Source organism: Taudactylus pleione, unplaced genomic scaffold (assembly GCF_031769625.1).
Source record: "Taudactylus pleione unplaced genomic scaffold, aTauple2 ptg000134l, whole genome shotgun sequence".
Classification (NCBI taxonomy): domain Eukaryota; kingdom Metazoa; phylum Chordata; class Amphibia; order Anura; family Myobatrachidae; genus Taudactylus; species Taudactylus pleione.
The window spans coordinates 4,869,995-4,890,563 of record NW_028284536.1 but is presented as its reverse complement, the minus strand read 5'-3'; the positions used below and the strand labels follow the sequence as shown (position 1 = coordinate 4,890,563).

Genomic DNA, 20,569 nt, shown 5'->3' with positions numbered 1-20,569 from the left:
ATTAGTCAAATTTTGGGGAATTTTAGGTAGAGAAGTCAACATGTCTAACTACCTATTTTATGGTAGGGTTCAAGACTTTCTCTGAAACAATTATCTCTAAAGTGAGTTTAATTTGATTTAAGCCAATTTATTCAACAATTAGAAAATACCTGAAGGTTAATGTTGTTCCTGGTGATATCTAATCAGCAGAATGCAACCTAGCAGCATTTTTAAGTGAAAGCCTGTGTTATGTTATATCCAGGTGTTATCTTATCAGTACAAATGTAAGGAATTAAGAAAAACTTTTTGAAGTTTGAAGATTTTTCTTACAAAATCATTGTCTTATTGCATCACCAAAGTGTAAGCTGGAAAGATGATTTTGATAAATTACTTGTTTGAACACCTGATTTGCTCTTCTGGAGTCAATGTAGTTTGTTTTTCTCAATAACCATAGAAGTAATAGGGTAAAGTAAAGACATTATGTGGATTTTTTGCTACAGCACTTCTGTCAAAATACGATTTAAATGAGTTAAGATGATAATGGATTTTCTACTATAAGCAAAGACCAAAAAAGTCAAAATAGCAATCCCAATTTTAGATTTGATAAATGAAAATAGCACATAGCAGAGGATGGTTTCGATCCAACGACCTCTGGGTTACGGGCCCAGCACGCTTCCGCTGCGCCACTCTGCTGCTCATGGAAGTGCTTAGAACTCAAGAAGGGTTGATTCATCACAAGAACATGGCAATGTGTTCCTTTTAATTAATGAAAAATCCTAAAATAACTGTCCAGATTAGAGACTTTATAAACTTTGGTAAGGAAACTTTCCAGATCAATGTATCTTAGCTGTTGTTTGTTTATGTCTCATATAGGGTCTCTGTGGCACAATTGGTTAGCACGTTCGGCTGTTAATTGGAATATTGGTGGTTCAATCCCACCCAGGGACGAAAATCTTCTATTAGTCAAATTTTGGGGAATTTTAGGTAGAGAAGTCAACATGTCAAACTACCTATTTTATGGTAGGGTTCAAGACTTTCTCTGAAACAATTATCTCTAAAGTGAGTTTAATTTGATTTAAGCCAATTTATTCAACATTTAGAAAATACCTGAAGGTTAATGTTGTTCCTGGTGATATCTAATCAGCAGAATGCAACCTAGCAGCATTTTTAAGTGGAAGCCTGTGTTATGTTAAAACCAGGTGTTATCTTATCAGTACAAAGGTAAGGAATTAAGAAAAACTTTTTGAAGTTTGAAGATTTTTCTTACAAAATCATTGTCTTATTGCATCACCAAAGTGTAAGCTGGAAAGATGATTTTGTTAAATTACTTGTTTGAACACCTGATTTGCTCTTCTGGAGTCAATGTAGTTTGTTTTTCTCAATAACCATAGAAGTAATAGGGTAAAGTAAAGACATTATGTGGATTTTTTGCTACAGCACTTCTGTCAAAATACGATTAAAATGAGTTAAGATGATAATGGATTTTCTACTATAAGCAAAGACCAAAAAAGTCAAAATAGCAATCCCAATTTTAGATTTGATAAATGAAAAAAGCACATAGCAGAGGATGGTTTCAATCCAATGACCTCTGGGTTATTGGCCCAGCACGCTTCCGCTGCGCCACTCTGCTGCTCATGGAAGTGCTTAGAACTCAAGAAGGGTTGATTCATCACAAGAACATGGCAATGTGTTCCTTTTAATTAATGAAAAATCCTAAAATAACTGTCCAGATTAGAGACTTTATAAACTTTGGTAAGGAAACTTTCCAGATCAATGTTTCTTAGCTGTTGTTTGTTTATGTCTCATATAGGGTCTCTGTGGCACAATTGGTTAGCACGTTCGGCTGTTAATTGGAATATTGGTGGTTCAATCCCACCCAGGGACGAAAATCTTCTATTAGTCAAATTTTGGGGATTTTTAGGTAGAGAAGTCAACATGTCAAACTACCTAATTTATGGTAGGGTTCAAGACTTTCTCTGAAACAATTATCTCTAAAGTGAGTTTAATTTGATTTAAGCCTATTTATTCAACATTTAGAAAATACCTGAAGGTTAATGTTGTTCCTGGTGATATCTAATCAGCAGAATGCAACCTAGCAGCATTTTTAAGTGGAAGCCTGTGTTATGTTAAAACCAGGTGTTATCTTATCAGTACAAAGGTAAGGAATTAAGAAAAACTTTTTGAAGTTTGAAGATTTTTCTTACAAAATCATTGTCTTTTTGCATCACCAAAGTGTAAGCTGGAAAGATGATTTTGATAAATTACTTGTTAGAACACCTGATTTGCTCTTCTGGAGTCAATGTAGTTTGTTTTTCTCAATAACCATAGAAGTAATAGGGTAAAGTAAAGACATTATGTGGATTTTTTGCTACAGCACTTCTGTCAAAATACTAATTAAATGAGTTAAGATGATAATGGATTTTCTACTATAAGCAAAGACCAAAAAAGTCAAAATAGCAATCCCAATTTTAGATTTGTTAAATGAAAATAGCACATAGCAGAGGATGGTTTCAATCCATCGACCTCTGGGTTATGGGCCCAGCACGCTTCCGCTGCGCCACTCTGCTGCTCATGGAAGTGCTTAGAACTCAAGAAGGGTTGATTCATCACAAGAACATGGCAATGTGTTCCTTTTAATTAATGAAAAATCCTAAAATAACTGTCCAGATTAGAGACTTTATAAACTTTGGCAAGGAAACTTTCCAGATCAATGTTTCTTAGCTGTTGTTAGTTTATGTCTCATATAGGGTCTCTGTGGCGCAATTGGTTAGCGCGTTCGCCTGTTAACCGGAAGGTTGGTGGTTCAATCCCACCCAGGGACGAGAATCTTCTATTAGTCAAATTTTGGGGAATTTTAGGTAGAGAAGTCAACATGTCTAACTACCTATTTTATGGTAGGGTTCAAGACTTTCTCTGAAACAATTATCTCTAAAGTGAGTTTAATTTGATTTAAGCCAATTTATTCAACAATTAGAAAATACCTGAAGGTTAATGTTGTTCCTGGTGATATCTAATCAGCAGAATGCAACCTAGCAGCATTTTTAAGTGAAAGCCTGTGTTATGTTCTAACCAGGTGTTATCTTATCAGTACAAATGTAAGGAATTAAGAAAAACTTTTTGAAGTTTGAAGATTTTTCTTACAAAATCATTGTCTTATTGCATCACCAAAGTGTAAGCTGGAAAGATGATTTTGATAAATTACTTGTTAGATCACCTGATTTGCTCTTCTGGAGTCAATGTAGTTTGTTTTTCTCAATAACCATAGAAGTAATAGGGTAAAGTAAAGACATTATGTGGATTTTTTGCTACAGCACTTCTGTCAAAATACGATTTAAATGAGTTAAGATGATAATGGATTTTCTACTATAAGCAAAGACCAAAAAAGTCAAAATAGCAATCCCAATTTTAGATTTGATAAATGAAAATAGCAGAGGATGGTTTCGATCCAACGACCTCTGGGTTATGGGCCCAGCACGCTTCCGCTGCGCCACTCTGCTGCTCATGGAAGTGCTTAGAACTCAAGAAGGGTTGATTCATCACAAGAAAATGGCAATGTGTTCCTTTTAATTAATGAAAAATCCTAAAATAACTGTCCAGATTAGAGACTTTATAAACTTTGGTAAGGAAACTTTCCAGATCAATGTTTCTTAGCTGTTGTTTGTTTATGTCTCATATAGGGTCTCTGTGGCACAATTGGTTAGCATGTTCGGCTGTTAATTGGAATATTGGTGGTTCAATCCCACCCAGGGACGAAAATCTTCTATTAGTCAAATTTTGGGGAATTTTAGGTAGAGAAGTCAACATGTCTAACTACCTATTTTATGGTAGGGTTCAAGACTTTCTCTGAAACAATTATCTCTAAAGTGAGTTTAATTTGATTTAAGCCAATTTATTCAACAATTAGAAAATACCTGAAGGTTAATGTTGTTCCTGGTGATATCTAATCAGCAGAATGCAACCTAGCAGCATTTTTAAGTGAAAGCCTGTGTTATGTTATAACCAGGTGTTATCTTATCAGTACAAATGTAAGGAATTAAGAAAAACTTTTTGAAGTTTGAAGATTTTTCTTACAAAATCATTGTCTTATTGCATCACCAAAGTGTAAGCTGGAAAGATGATTTTGATAAATTACTTGTTTGAACACCTGATTTGCTCTTCTGGAGTCAATGTAGTTTGTTTTTCTCAATAACCATAGAAGTAATAGGGTAAAGTAAAGACATTATGTGGATTTTTTGCTACAGCACTTCTGTCAAAATACGATTTAAATGAGTTAAGATGATAATGGATTTTCTACTATAAGCAAAGACCAAAAAAGTCAAAATAGCAATCCCAATTTTAGATTTGATAAATGAAAATAGCACATAGCAGAGGATGGTTTCGATCCAACGACCTCTGGGTTATGGGCCCAGCACGCTTCCGCTGCGCCACTCTGCTGCTCATGGAAGTGCTTAGAACTCAAGAAGGGTTGATTCATCACAAGAAAATGGCAATGTGTTCCTTTTAATTAATGAAAAATCCTAAAATAACTGTCCAGATTAGAGACTTTATAAACTTTGGTAAGGAAACTTTCCAGATCAATGTTTCTTAGCTGTTGTTTGTTTATGTCTCATATAGGGTCTCTGTGGCACAATTGGTTAGCATGTTCGGCTGTTAATTGGAATATTGGTGGTTCAATCCCACCCAGGGACGAAAATCTTCTATTAGTCAAATTTTGGGGAATTTTAGGTAGAGAAGTCAACATGTCAAACTACCTATTTTATGGTAGGGTTCAAGACTTTCTCTGAAACAATTATCTCTAAAGTGAGTTTAATTTGATTTAAGCCAATTTATTCAACATTTAGAAAATACCTGAAGGTTAATGTTGTTCCTGGTGATATCTAATCAGCAGAATGCAACCTAGCAGCATTTTTAAGTGGAAGCCTGTGTTATGTTAAAACCAGGTGTTATCTTATCAGTACAAAGGTAAGGAATTAAGAAAAACTTTTTGAAGTTTGAAGATTTTTCTTACAAAATCATTGTCTTATTGCATCACCAAAGTGTAAGCTGGAAAGATGATTTTGTTAAATTACTTGTTTGAACACCTGATTTGCTCTTCTGGAGTCAATGTAGTTTGTTTTTCTCAATAACCATAGAAGTAATAGGGTAAAGTAAAGACATTATGTGGATTTTTTGCTACAGCACTTCTGTCAAAATACGATTTAAATGAGTTAAGATGATAATGGATTTTCTACTATAAGCAAAGACCAAAAAAGTCAAAATAGCAATCCCAATTTTAGATTTGATAAATGAAAATAGCACATAGCAGAGGATGGTTTCGATCCATCGACCTCTGGGTTATGGGCCCAGCAAGCTACCGCTGCGCCACTCTGCTGCTCATGGAAATGCTTAGAACTCAAGAAGGGTTGATTCATCACAAGAACAAGGCAATGTGTTCCTTTTAATTAGCGAAAAATCCTAAAATAACTGTCCAGATTAGAGACTTTATAAACTTTGGCAAGGAAACTTTCCAGATCAATGTTTCTTAGCTGTTGTTAGTTTATGTCTCACATAGGGTCTCTGTGGCGCAATTGGTTAGCGCGTTCGGCTGTTAACCGGAAGGTTGGTGGTTCAATCCCACCCAGGGATGAGAATCTTCTATTAGTCAAATTTTGGGGATTTTTAGGTAGAGACGTCAACATGTCAAACTACCTAATTTATGGTAGGGTTCAAGACTTTCTCTGAAACAATTATCTCTAAAGTGAGTTTAATTTGATTTAAGCCTATTTATTCAACATTTAGAAAATACCTGAAGGTTAATGTTGTTCCTGGTGATATCTAATCAGCAGAATGCAACCTAGCAGCATTTTTAAGTGGAAGCCTGTGTTATGTTAAAACCAGGTGTTATCTTATCAGTACAAAGGTAAGGAATTAAGAAAAACTTTTTGAAGTTTGAAGATTTTTCTTACAAAATCATTGTCTTTTTGCATCACCAAAGTGTAAGCTGGAAAGATGATTTTGATAAATTACTTGTTAGAACACCTGATTTGCTCTTCTGGAGTCAATGTAGTTTGTTTTTCTCAATAACCATAGAAGTAATAGGGTAAAGTAAAGACATTATGTGGATTTTTTGCTACAGCACTTCTGTCAAAATACTAATTAAATGAGTTAAGATGATAATGGATTTTCTACTATAAGCAAAGACCAAAAAAGTCAAAATAGCAATCCCAATTTTAGATTTGTTAAATGAAAATAGCACATAGCAGAGGATGGTTTCAATCCATCGACCTCTGGGTTATGGGCCCAGCACGCTTCTGCTGCGCCACTCTGCTGCTCATGGAAGTGCTTAGAACTCAAGAAGGGTTGATTCATCACAAGAACATGGCAATGTGTTCCTTTTAATTAATGAAAAATCCTAAAATAACTGTCCAGATTAGAGACTTTATAAACTTTGGCAAGGAAACTTTCCAGATCAATGTTTCTTAGCTGTTGTTAGTTTATGTCTCATATAGGGTCTCTGTGGCGCAATTGGTTAGCGCGTTCGCCTGTTAATTGGAATATTGGTGGTTCAATCCCACCCAGGGACGAAAATCTTCTATTAGTCAAATTTTGGGGAATTTTAGGTAGAGAAGTCAACATGTCTAACTACCTATTTTATGGTAGGGTTCAAGACTTTCTCTGAAACAATTATCTCTAAAGTGAGTTTAATTTGATTTAAGCCAATTTATTCAACAATTAGAAAATACCTGAAGGTTAATGTTGTTCCTGGTGATATCTAATCAGCAGAATGCAACCTAGCAGCATTTTTAAGTGAAAGCCTGTGTTATGTTATAACCAGGTGTTATCTTATCAGTACAAATGTAAGGAATTAAGAAAAACTTTTTGAAGTTTGAAGATTTTTCTTACAAAATCATTGTCTTATTGCATCACCAAAGTGTAAGCTGGAAAGATGATTTTGATAAATTACTTGTTTGAACACCTGATTTGCTCTTCTGGAGTCAATGTAGTTTGTTTTTCTCAATAACCATAGAAGTAATAGGGTAAAGTAAAGACATTATGTGGATTTTTTGCTACAGCACTTCTGTCAAAATACGATTTAAATGAGTTAAGATGATAATGGATTTTCTACTATAAGCAAAGACCAAAAAAGTCAAAATAGCAATCCCAATTTTAGATTTGATAAATGAAAATAGCACATAGCAGAGGATGGTTTCGATCCAACGACCTCTGGGTTATGGGCCCAGCACGCTTCCGCTGCGCCACTCTGCTGCTCATGGAAGTGCTTAGAACTCAAGAAGGGTTGATTCATCACAAGAAAATGGCAATGTGTTCCTTTTAATTAATGAAAAATCCTAAAATAACTGTCCAGATTAGAGACTTTATAAACTTTGGTAAGGAAACTTTCCAGATCAATGTTTCTTAGCTGTTGTTTGTTTATGTCTCATATAGGGTCTCTGTGGCACAATTGGTTAGCATGTTCGGCTGTTAATTGGAATATTGGTGGTTCAATCCCACCCAGGGACGAAAATCTTCTATTAGTCAAATTTTGGGGAATTTTAGGTAGAGAAGTCAACATGTCTAACTACCTATTTTATGGTAGGGTTCAAGACTTTCTCTGAAACAATTATCTCTAAAGTGAGTTTAATTTGATTTAAGCCAATTTATTCAACATTTAGAAAATACCTGAAGGTTAATGTTGTTCCTGGTGATATCTAATCAGCAGAATGCAACCTAGCAGCATTTTTAAGTGGAAGCCTGTGTTATGTTAAAACCAGGTGTTATCTTATCAGTACAAAGGTAAGGAATTAAGAAAAACTTTTTGAAGTTTGAAGATTTTTCTTACAAAATCATTGTCTTATTGCATCACCAAAGTGTAAGCTGGAAAGATGATTTTGTTAAATTACTTGTTTGAACACCTGATTTGCTCTTCTGGAGTCAATGTAGTTTGTTTTTCTCAATAACCATAGAAGTAATAGGGTAAAGTAAAGACATTATGTGGATTTTTTGCTACAGCACTTCTGTCAAAATACTAATTAAATGAGTTAAGATGATAATGGATTTTCTACTATAAGCAAAGACCAAAAAAGTCAAAATAGCAATCCCAATTTTAGATTTGTTAAATGAAAATAGCACATAGCAGAGGATGGTTTCAATCCATCGACCTCTGGGTTATGGGCCCAGCACGCTTCCGCTGCGCCACTCTGCTGCTCATGGAAGTGCTTAGAACTCAAGAAGGGTTGATTCATCACAAGAACATGGCAATGTGTTCCTTTTAATTAATGAAAAATCCTAAAATAACTGTCCAGATTAGAGACTTTATAAACTTTGGCAAGGAAACTTTCCAGATCAATGTTTCTTAGCTGTTGTTAGTTTATGTCTCATATAGGGTCTCTGTGGCGCAATTGGTTAGCGCGTTCGCCTGTTAACCGGAAGGTTGGTGGTTCAATCCCACCCAGGGACGAGAATCTTCTATTAGTCAAATTTTGGGGAATTTTAGGTAGAGAAGTCAACATGTCTAACTACCTATTTTATGGTAGGGTTCAAGACTTTCTCTGAAACAATTATCTCTAAAGTGAGTTTAATTTGATTTAAGCAATTTATTCAACAATTAGAAAATACCTGAAGGTTAATGTTGTTCCTGGTGATATCTAATCAGCAGAATGCAACCTAGCAGCATTTTTAAGTGAAAGCCTGTGGTATGTTATAACCAGGTGTTATCTTATCAGTACAAATGTAAGGAATTAAGAAAAACTTTTTGAAGTTTGAAGATTTTTCTTACAAAATCATTGTCTTATTGCATCACCAAAGTGTAAGCTGGAAAGATGATTTTGATAAATTACTTGTTTGAACACCTGATTTGCTCTTCTGGAGTCAATGTAGTTTGTTTTTCTCAATAACCATAGAAGTAATAGGGTAAAGTAAAGACATTATGTGGATTTTTTGCTACAGCACTTCTGTCAAAATACGATTTAAATGAGTTAAGATGATAATGGATTTTCTACTATAAGCAAAGACCAAAAAAGTCAAAATAGCAATCCCAATTTTAGATTTGATAAATGAAAATAGCAGAGGATGGTTTCGATCCAACGACCTCTGGGTTATGGGCCCAGCACGCTTCCGCTGCGCCACTCTGCTGCTCATGGAAGTGCTTAGAACTCAAGAAGGGTTGATTCATCACAAGAAAATGGCAATGTGTTCCTTTTAATTAATGAAAAATCCTAAAATAACTGTCCAGATTAGAGACTTTATAAACTTTGGTAAGGAAACTTTCCAGATCAATGTTTCTTAGCTGTTGTTTGTTTATGTCTCATATAGGGTCTCTGTGGCACAATTGGTTAGCATGTTCGGCTGTTAATTGGAATATTGGTGGTTCAATCCCACCCAGGGACGAAAATCTTCTATTAGTCAAATTTTGGGGAATTTTAGGTAGAGAAGTCAACATGTCTAACTACCTATTTTATGGTAGGGTTCAAGACTTTCTCTGAAACAATTATCTCTAAAGTGAGTTTAATTTGATTTAAGCCAATTTATTCAACATTTAGAAAATACCTGAAGGTTAATGTTGTTCCTGGTGATATCTAATCAGCAGAATGCAACCTAGCAGCATTTTTAAGTGGAAGCCTGTGTTATGTTAAAACCAGGTGTTATCTTATCAGTACAAAGGTAAGGAATTAAGAAAAACTTTTTGAAGTTTGAAGATTTTTCTTACAAAATCATTGTCTTATTGCATCACCAAAGTGTAAGCTGGAAAGATGATTTTGTTAAATTACTTGTTTGAACACCTGATTTGCTCTTCTGGAGTCAATGTAGTTTGTTTTTCTCAATAACCATAGAAGTAATAGGGTAAAGTAAAGACATTATGTGGATTTTTTGCTACAGCACTTCTGTCAAAATACTAATTAAATGAGTTAAGATGATAATGGATTTTCTACTATAAGCAAAGACCAAAAAAGTCAAAATAGCAATCCCAATTTTAGATTTGTTAAATGAAAATAGCACATAGCAGAGGATGGTTTCAATCCATCGACCTCTGGGTTATGGGCCCAGCACGCTTCCGCTGCGCCACTCTGCTGCTCATGGAAGTGCTTAGAACTCAAGAAGGGTTGATTCATCACAAGAACATGGCAATGTGTTCCTTTTAATTAATGAAAAATCCTAAAATAACTGTCCAGATTAGAGACTTTATAAACTTTGGCAAGGAAACTTTCCAGATCAATGTTTCTTAGCTGTTGTTAGTTTATGTCTCATATAGGGTCTCTGTGGCGCAATTGGTTAGCGCGTTCGCCTGTTAACCGGAAGGTTGGTGGTTCAATCCCACCCAGGGACGAGAATCTTCTATTAGTCAAATTTTGGGGAATTTTAGGTAGAGAAGTCAACATGTCTAACTACCTATTTTATGGTAGGGTTCAAGACTTTCTCTGAAACAATTATCTCTAAAGTGAGTTTAATTTGATTTAAGCAATTTATTCAACAATTAGAAAATACCTGAAGGTTAATGTTGTTCCTGGTGATATCTAATCAGCAGAATGCAACCTAGCAGCATTTTTAAGTGAAAGCCTGTGGTATGTTATAACCAGGTGTTATCTTATCAGTACAAATGTAAGGAATTAAGAAAAACTTTTTGAAGTTTGAAGATTTTTCTTACAAAATCATTGTCTTATTGCATCACCAAAGTGTAAGCTGGAAAGATGATTTTGATAAATTACTTGTTTGAACACCTGATTTGCTCTTCTGGAGTCAATGTAGTTTGTTTTTCTCAATAACCATAGAAGTAATAGGGTAAAGTAAAGACATTATGTGGATTTTTTGCTACAGCACTTCTGTCAAAATACGATTTAAATGAGTTAAGATGATAATGGATTTTCTACTATAAGCAAAGACCAAAAAAGTCAAAATAGCAATCCCAATTTTAGATTTGATAAATGAAAATAGCAGAGGATGGTTTCGATCCAACGACCTCTGGGTTATGGGCCCAGCACGCTTCCGCTGCGCCACTCTGCTGCTCATGGAAGTGCTTAGAACTCAAGAAGGGTTGATTCATCACAAGAAAATGGCAATGTGTTCCTTTTAATTAATGAAAAATCCTAAAATAACTGTCCAGATTAGAGACTTTATAAACTTTGGTAAGGAAACTTTCCAGATCAATGTTTCTTAGCTGTTGTTTGTTTATGTCTCATATAGGGTCTCTGTGGCACAATTGGTTAGCATGTTCGGCTGTTAATTGGAATATTGGTGGTTCAATCCCACCCAGGGACGAAAATCTTCTATTAGTCAAATTTTGGGGAATTTTAGGTAGAGAAGTCAACATGTCTAACTACCTATTTTATGGTAGGGTTCAAGACTTTCTCTGAAACAATTATCTCTAAAGTGAGTTTAATTTGATTTAAGCCAATTTATTCAACAATTAGAAAATACCTGAAGGTTAATGTTGTTCCTGGTGATATCTAATCAGCAGAATGCAACCTAGCAGCATTTTTAAGTGAAAGCCTGTGTTATGTTATAACCAGGTGTTATCTTATCAGTACAAAGGTAAGGAATTAAGAAAAACTTTTTGAAGTTTGAAGATTTTTCTTACAAAATCATTGTCTTTTTGCATCACCAAAGTGTAAGCTGGAAAGATGATTTTGATAAATTACTTGTTAGAACACCTGATTTGCTCTTCTGGAGTCAATGTAGTTTGTTTTTCTCAATAACCATAGAAGTAATAGGGTAAAGTAAAGACATTATGAGGATTTTTTGCTACAGCACTTCTGTCAAAATACGAATTAAATGAGTTAAGATGATAATGGATTTTCTACTATAAGCAAAGACCAAAAAAGTCAAAATAGCAATCCCAATTTTAGATTTGATAAATGAAAATAGCACATAGCAGAGGATGGTTTCGATCCAACGCCCTCTGGGTTATGGGCCCAGCACGCTTCCGCTGCGCCACTCTGCTGCTCATGGAAGAGCTTAGAACTCAAGAAGGGTTGATTCATCACAAGAACATGGCAATGTGTTCCTTTTAATTAGCGAAAAATCCTAAAATAACTGTCCAGATTAGAGACTTTATAAACTTTGGCAAGGAAACTTTCCAGATCAATGTTTCTTAGCTGTTGTTTGTTTATGTCTCATATAGGGTTTCTGTGGCGCAATTGGTTAGCACGTTTGGCTGTTAACTGGAATGTTGGTGGTTCAATCCCACCCAGGGACGAGAATATTCTATTAATCAAGTTTTGGGGATTTTTAGGTAGAGAAGTCAACATGTCAAACTACCTATTTTAAGGAAGGGTTCAAGACTTTCTCTGAAACAATTATCTCTAAAGTGAGTTTAATTTGATTTAAGCCAATTTATTCAACAATTAGAAAATACCTGAAGGTTAATGTTGTTCCTGGTGATATCTAATCAGCAGAATGCAACCTAGCAGCATTTTTAAGTGAAATCCTGTGTTATGTTATAACCAGGTGTTATCTTATCAGTACAAAGGTAAGGAATTAAGAAAAACTTTTTTGAAGTTTGAAGATTTTTCTTACAAAATCATTGTCTTTTGCATCACCAAAGTGTAAGCTGGAAAGATGATTTTGATAAATTACTTGTTAGAACACCTGATTTGCTCTTCTGGAGTCAATGTAGTTTGTTTTTCTCAATAACCATAGAAATAATAGGGTAAAGTAAAGACATTATGTGGATTTTTTGCTACAGCACTTCTGTCAAAATACGAATTAAATGAGTTTAGATGATAATGGATTTTCTACTACAAGCAAAGACCAAAAAAGTCAAAATAGCAATCCCAATTTTAGATTTGATAAATGAAAATAGCACATAGCAGAGGATGGTTTCGATCCATCGACCTCTGGGTTATGGGCCCAGCAAGCTTCCGCTGCGCCATTCTGCTGCTCATGGAAATGCTTAGAACTCAAGAAGGGTTGATTCATCACAAGAACATGGCAATGTGTTCCTTTTAATTAGCGAAAAATCCCAAAATAACTGTCCAGATTAGAGACTTTATAAACTTTGGCAAGGAAACTTTCCAGATCAATGTTTCTTAGCTGTTGTTAGTTTATGTCTCACATAGGGTCTCTGTGGCGCAATTGGTTAGCGCGTTCGGCAGTTAACCGGAAGGTTGGTGGTTCAACCCCACCCAGGGACGAGAGTCTTCTATTAGTCAAATTTTGGGGAATTTTAGGTAGAGAAGTCAACATGTCAAACTACCTATTTTATGGTAGGGTTCAAGACTTTCTCTGAAACAATTATCTCTAAAGTGAGTTTAATTTGATTTAAGCCAATTTATTCAACATTTAGAAAATACCTGAAGGTTAATGTTGTTCCTGGTGATATCTAATCAGCAGAATGCAACCTAGCAGCATTTTTAAGTGAAAGCCTGTGTTATGTTATAACCAGGTGTTATCTTATCAGTACAAATGTAAGGAATTAAGAAAAACTTTTTGAAGTTTGAAGATTTTTCTTACAAAATCATTGTCTTATTGCATCACCAAAGTGTAAGCTGGAAAGATGATTTTGATAAATTACTTGTTTGAACACCTGATTTGCTCTTCTGGAGTCAATGTAGTTTGTTTTTCTCAATAACCATAGAAGTAATAGGGTAAAGTAAAGACATTATGTGGATTTTTTGCTACAGCACTTCTGTCAAAATACGATTTAAATGAGTTAAGATGATAATGGATTTTCTACTATAAGCAAAGACCAAAAAAGTCAAAATAGCAATCCCAATTTTAGATTTGATAAATGAAAATAGCACATAGCAGAGGATGGTTTCGATCCAACGACCTCTGGGTTATGGGCCCAGCACGCTTCCGCTGCGCCACTCTGCTGCTCATGGAAGTGCTTAGAACTCAAGAAGGGTTGATTCATCACAAGAACATGGCAATGTGTTCCTTTTAATTAATGAAAAATCCTAAAATAACTGTCCAGATTAGAGACTTTATAAACTTTGGTAAGGAAACTTTCCAGATCAATGTTTCTTAGCTGTTGTTTGTTTATGTCTCATATAGGGTCTCTGTGGCACAATTGGTTAGCACGTTCGGCTGTTAATTGGAATATTGGTGGTTCAATCCCACCCAGGGACGAAAATCTTCTATTAGTCAAATTTTGGGGAATTTTAGGTAGAGAAGTCAACATGTCAAACTACCTATTTTATGGTAGGGTTCAAGACTTTCTCTGAAACAATTATCTCTAAAGTGAGTTTAATTTGATTTAAGCCAATTTATTCAACATTTAGAAAATACCTGAAGGTTAATGTTGTTCCTGGTGATATCTAATCAGCAGAATGCAACCTAGCAGCATTTTTAAGTGGAAGCCTGTGTTATGTTAAAACCAGGTGTTATCTTATCAGTACAAAGGTAAGGAATTAAGAAAAACTTTTTGAAGTTTGAAGATTTTTCTTACAAAATCATTGTCTTATTGCATCACCAAAGTGTAAGCTGGAAAGATGATTTTGTTAAATTACTTGTTTGAACACCTGATTTGCTCTTCTGGAGTCAATGTAGTTTGTTTTTCTCAATAACCATAGAAGTAATAGGGTAAAGTAAAGACATTATGTGGATTTTTTGCTACAGCACTTCTGTCAAAATACGATTTAAATGAGTTAAGATGATAATGGATTTTCTACTATAAGCAAAGACCAAAAAAGTCAAAATAGCAATCCCAATTTTAGATTTGATAAATGAAAATAGCACATAGCAGAAGTTGGTTTCGATCCAATGACCTCTGGGTTATGGGCCCAGCACGCTTCCGCTGCGCCACTCTGCTGCTCATGGAAGTGCTTCGAACTCAAGAAGGGTTGATTCATCACAAGAACATGGCAATGTGTTCCTTTTAATTAATGAAAAATCCTAAAATAACTGTCCAGATTAGAGACTTTATAAACTTTGGTAAGGAAACTTTCCAGATCAATGTTTCTTAGCTGTTGTTTGTTTATGTCTCATATAGGGTCTCTGTGGCACAATTGGTTAGCACGTTCGGCTGTTTATTGGAATATTGGTGGTTCAATCCCACCCAGGGACGAAAATCTTCTATTAGTCAAATTTTGGGGAATTTTAGGTAGAGAAGTCAACATGTCAAACTACCTATTTTATGGTAGGGTTCAAGACTTTCTCTGAAACAATTATCTCTAAAGTGAGTTTAATTTGATTTAAGCCAATTTATTCAACATTTAGAAAATACCTGAAGGTTAATGTTGTTCCTGGTGATATCTAATCAGCAGAATGCAACCTAGCAGCATTTTTAAGTGAAAGCCTGTGTTATGTTATAAGCAGGTGTTATCTTATCAGTACAAAGGTAAGGAATTAAGAAAAACTTTTTGAAGTTTGAAGATTTTTCTTACAAAATCATTGTCTTTTTGCATCACCAAAGTGTAAGCTGGAAAGATGATTTTGATAAATTACTTGTTAGAACACCTGATTTGCTCTTCTGGAGTCAATGTAGTTTGTTTTTCTCAATAACCATAGAAGTAATAGGGTAAAGTAAAGACATTATGTGCATTTTTTGCTACAGCACTTCTGTCAAAATACGAATTAAATGAGTTAAGATGATAATGGATTTTCTACTACAAGCAAAGACCAAAAAAGTCAAAATAGCAATCCCAATTTTAGATTTGATAAATGAAAATAGCACATAGCAGAGGATGGTTTCGATCCGTCGACCTCTGGGTTATGGGCCCAGCAAGCTACCGCTGCACCACTCTGCTGCTCATGGAAATGCTTAGAACTCAAGAAGGGTTGATTCATCACAAGAACAAGGCAATGTGTTCCTTTTAATTAGCGAAAAATCCTAAAATAACTGTCCAGATTAGAGACTTTATAAACTTTGGCAAGGAAACTTTCCAGATCAATGTTTCTTAGCTGTTGTTAGTTTATGTCTCACATAGGGTCTCTGTGGCGCAATTGGTTAGCGCGTTCGGCTGTTAACCGGAAGGTTGGTGGTTCAATCCCACCCAGGGATGAGAATCTTCTATTAGTCACATTTTGGGGAATTTTAGGTAGAGAAGTCAACATGTCTAACTACCTATTTTATGGTAGGGTTCAAGACTTTCTCTGAAACAATTATCTCTAAAGTGAGTTTAATTTGATTTAAGCCAATTTATTCAACAATTAGAAAATACCTGAAGGTTAATGTTGTTCCTGGTGATATCTAATCAGCAGAATGCAACCTAGCAGCATTTTTAAGTGAAAGCCTGTGTTATGTTATAACCAGGTGTTATCTTATCAGTACAAAGGTAAGGAATTAAGAAAAACTTTTTGAAGTTTGAAGATTTTTCTTACAAAATCATTGTCTTTTTGCATCACCAAAGTGTAAGCTGGAAAGATGATTTTGATAAATTACTTGTTAGAACACCTGATTTGCTCTTCTGGAGTCAATGTAGTTTGTTTTTCTCAATAACCATAGAAGTAATAGGGTAAAGTAAAGACATTATGAGGATTTTTTGCTACAGCACTTCTGTCAAAATACGAATTAAATGAGTTAAGATGATAATGGATTTTCTACTATAAGCAAAGACCAAAAAAGTCAAAATAGCAATCCCAATTTTAGATTTGATAAATGAAAATAGCACATAGCAGAGGATGGTTTCGATCCAACGACCTCTGGGTTATGGGCCCAGCACGCTTCCGCTGCGCCACTCTGCTGCTCATGGAAGTGCTTAGAACTCAAGAAGGGTTGATTCATCACAAGAACATGGCAATGTGTTCCTTTTAATTAGCGAAAAATCCTAAAATAACTGTCCAGATTAGAGACTTTATAAACTTTGGCAAGGAAACTTTCCAGATCAATGTTTCTTAGCTGTTGTTTGTTTATGTCTCATATAGGGTTTCTGTGGCGCAATTGGTTAGCGCGTTTGGCTGTTAACTGGAATGTTGGTGGTTCAATCCCACCCAGGGACGAGAATATTCTATTAATCAAGTTTTGGGGATTTTTAGGTAGAGAAGTCAACATGTCAAACTACCTATTTTAAGGAAGGGTTCAAGACTTTCTCTGAAACAATTATCTCTAAAGTGAGTTTAATTTGATTTAAGCCAATTTATTCAACAATTAGAAAATACCTGAAGGTTAATGTTGTTCCTGGTGATATCTAATCAGCAGAATGCAACCTAGCAGCATTTTTAAGTGAAATCCTGTGTTATGTTATAACCAGGTGTTATCTTATCAGTACAAAGGTAAGGAATTAAGAAAAACTTTTTGAAGTTTGAAGATTTTTCTTACAAAATCATTGTCTTTTGCATCACCAAAGTGTAAGCTGGAAAGATGATTTTGATAAATTACTTGTTAGAACACCTGATTTGCTCTTCTGGAGTCAATGTAGTTTGTTTTTCTCAATAACCATAGAAATAATAGGGTAAAGTAAAGACATTATGTGGATTTTTTGCTACAGCACTTCTGTCAAAATACGAATTAAATGAGTTAAGATGATAATGGATTTTCTACTACAAGCAAAGACCAAAAAAGTCAAAATAGCAATCCCAATTTTAGATTTGATAAATGAAAATAGCACATAGCAGAGGATGGTTTCGATCCATCGACCTCTGGGTTATGGGCCCAGCAAGCTTCCGCTGCGCCACTCTGCTGCTCATGGAAATGCTTAGAACTCAAGAAGGGTTGATTCATCACAAGAACATGGCAATGTATTCCTTTTAATTAGCGAAAAATCCCAAAATAACTGTCCAGATTAGAGACTTTATAAACTTTGGCAAGGAAACTTTCCAGATCAATGTTTCTTAGCTGTTGTTAGTTTATGTCTCACATAGGGTCTCTGTGGCGCAATTGGTTAGTGCGTTCGGCTGTTAACCGGAAGGTTGGTGGTTCAACCCCACCCAGGGACAAGAGTCTTCTATTAGTCAAATTTTGGGGAATTTTAGGTAGAGAAGTCAACATGTCAAACTACCTATTTTATGGTAGGGTTCAAGACTTTCTCTGAAACAATTATCTCTAAAGTGAGTTTAATTTGATTTAAGCCAATTTATTCAACATTTAGAAAATACCTGAAGGTTAATGTTGTTCCTGGTGATATCTAATCAGCAGAATGCAACCTAGCAGCATTTTTAAGTGGAAGCCTGTGTTATGTTAAAACCAGGTGTTATCTTATCAGTACAAAGGTAAGGAATTAAGAAAAACTTTTTGAAGTGTGAAGATTTTTCTTACAAAATCATTGTCTTTTTGCATCACCAAAGTGTAAGCTGGAAAGATGATTTTGATAAATTACTTGTTAGAACACCTGATTTGTTCTTCTGGAGTCAATGTAGTTTGTTTTTCTCAATAACCATAGAAGTAATAGGGTAAAGTAAAGACATTATGTGGATTTTTTGCTACAGCACTTCTGTCAAAATACGAATTAAATGAGTTAAGATGATAATGGATTTTCTACTATAAGCAAAGACCAAAAAAGTCAAAATAGCAATCCCAATTTTAGATTTGATAAATGAAAATAGCACATAGCAGAGGATGGTTTCGATCCAACGACCTCTGGGTTATGGGCCCAGCACACTTCCGCTGCGCCACTCTGCTGCTCATGGAAATGCTTAGAACTCAAGAAGGGTTGATTCATCACAAGAACATGGCAATGTGTTCCTTTTAATTAGCGAAAAATCCTAAAATAACTGTCCAGATTAGAGACTTTATAAACTTTGGCAAGGAAACTTTCCAGATCAATGTTTCTTAGCTGTTGTTAGTTTATGTCTCACATAGGGTCTCTGTGGCGCAATTGGTTAGCGCGTTTGGCTGTTAACTGGAAGGTTGGTGGTTCAATCCCACCCAGGGACGAGAATCTTCTATTAGTCAAATTTTGGGGAATTTTAGGTAGAGAAGTCAACATGTCTAACTACCTATTTTATGGTAGGGTTCAAGACTTTCTCTGAAACAATTATCTCTAAAGTGAGTTTAATTTGATTTAAGCCAATTTATTCAACAATTAGAAAATACCTGAAGGTTAATGTTGTTCCTGGTGATATCTAATCAGCAGAATGCAACCTAGCAGCATTTTTAAGTGAAAGCCTGTGTTATGTTATAACCAGGTGTTATCTTATCAGTACAAAGGTAAGGAATTAAAAAAAACTTTTTGAAGTTTGAAGATTTTTCTTACAAAATCATTGTCTTATTGCATCACCAAAGTGTAAGCTGGAAAGATGATTTTGATAAATTACTTGTTTGAACACCTGATTTGCTCTTCTGGAGTCAATGTAGTTTGTTTTTCTCAATAACCATAGAAGTAATAGGGTAAAGTAAAGACATTATGTGGATTTTTTGCTACAGCACTTCTGTCAAAATACGATTTAAATGAGTTAAGATGATAATGGATTTTCTACTATAAGCAAAGACCAAAAAAGTCAAAATAGCAATCCCAATTTTAGATTTGATAAATGAAAATAGCACATAGCAGAGGATGGTTTCGATCCAACGACCTCTGGGTTATGGGCCCAGCATGCTTCCGCTGCACCACTCTGCTGCTCATGGAAGTGCTTAGAACTCAAGAAGGGTTGATTCATCACAAGAACATGGCAATGTGTTCCTTTTAATTAATGAAAAATCCTAAAATAACTGTCCAGATTAGAGACTTTATAAACTTTGGTAAGGAAACTTTCCAGATCAATGTTTCTTAGCTGTTGTTTGTTTATGTCTCATATAGGGTCTCTGTGGCACAATTGGTTAGCACGTTCGGCTGTTAATTGGAATATTGGTGGTTCAATCCCACCCAGGGACGAAAATCTTCTATTAGTCAAATTTTGGGGAATTTTAGGTAGAGAAGTCAACATGTCAAACTACCTATTTTATGGTAGGGTTCAAGACTTTCTCTGAAACAATTATCTCTAAAGTGAGTCTAATTTGATTTAAGCCAATTTATTCAACATTTAGAAAATACCTGAAGGTTAATGTTGTTCCTGGTGATATCTAATCAGCAGAATGCAACCTAGCAGCATTTTTAAGTGGAAGCCTGTGTTATGTTAAAACCAGGTGTTATCTTATCAGTACAAAGGTAAGGAATTAAGAAAAACTTTTTGAAGTGTGAAGATTTTTCTTACAAAATCATTGTCTTTTTGCATCACCAAAGTGTAAGCTGGAAAGATGATTTTGATAAATTACTTGTTAGAACACCTGATTTGTTCTTCTGGAGTCAATGTAGTTTGTTTTTCTCAATAACCATAGAAGTAATAGGGTAAAGTAAAGACATTATGTGGATTTTTTGCTACAGCACTTCTGTCAAAATACGAGTTAAGATGATAATGGATTTTCTACTATAAGCAAAGACCAATGTAGTTTGTTTTTCTCAATAACCATAGAAGTAATAGGGTAAAGTAAAGACATTATGTGCATTTTTTGCTACAGCACTTCTGTCAAAATATGATTTAAATGAGTTAAGATGATAATGGATTTTCTACTATAAGCAAAGACCAAAAAAGTCAAAATAGCAATCCCAATTTTAGATTTGAAAAATGAAAATAGCACATAGCAGAGGATGGTTTCGATCCAATGACCTCTGGGTTATGGGCCCAGCACGCTTCCGCTGCGCCACTCTGCTGCTCATGGAAGTGCTTAGAACTCAAGAAGGGTTGATTCATCACAAGAACATGGCAATGTGTTCCTTTTAATTAATGAAAAATCCTAAAATAACTGTCCAGATTAGAGACT

At 35.0% G+C, this 20,569-nt stretch overlaps 4 non-coding genes across 4 annotated transcripts; 3 read left to right on the top strand and 1 right to left on the bottom strand.

Moving 5' to 3' along the window:
- Positions 1 to 600: 600 nt before the first annotated feature.
- Positions 601 to 672, bottom strand: TRNAT-CGU (transfer RNA threonine (anticodon CGU)). The gene has a single exon. It is a non-coding gene; the product is annotated as a tRNA-Thr (tRNA).
- Positions 673 to 5,531: 4,859 nt separating this feature from the next.
- On the top strand, positions 5,532 to 5,605 carry TRNAN-GUU (transfer RNA asparagine (anticodon GUU)). Its single transcript has one exon. It is a non-coding gene; the product is annotated as a tRNA-Asn (tRNA).
- A 10,217-nt stretch (positions 5,606 to 15,822) lies between these two features.
- On the top strand, positions 15,823 to 15,896 carry TRNAN-GUU (transfer RNA asparagine (anticodon GUU)). The gene has a single exon. It is a non-coding gene; the product is annotated as a tRNA-Asn (tRNA).
- Positions 15,897 to 17,695: 1,799 nt separating this feature from the next.
- On the top strand, positions 17,696 to 17,769 carry TRNAN-GUU (transfer RNA asparagine (anticodon GUU)). Its single transcript has one exon. It is a non-coding gene; the product is annotated as a tRNA-Asn (tRNA).
- The last annotated feature ends 2,800 nt before the right edge of the window (positions 17,770 to 20,569 follow it).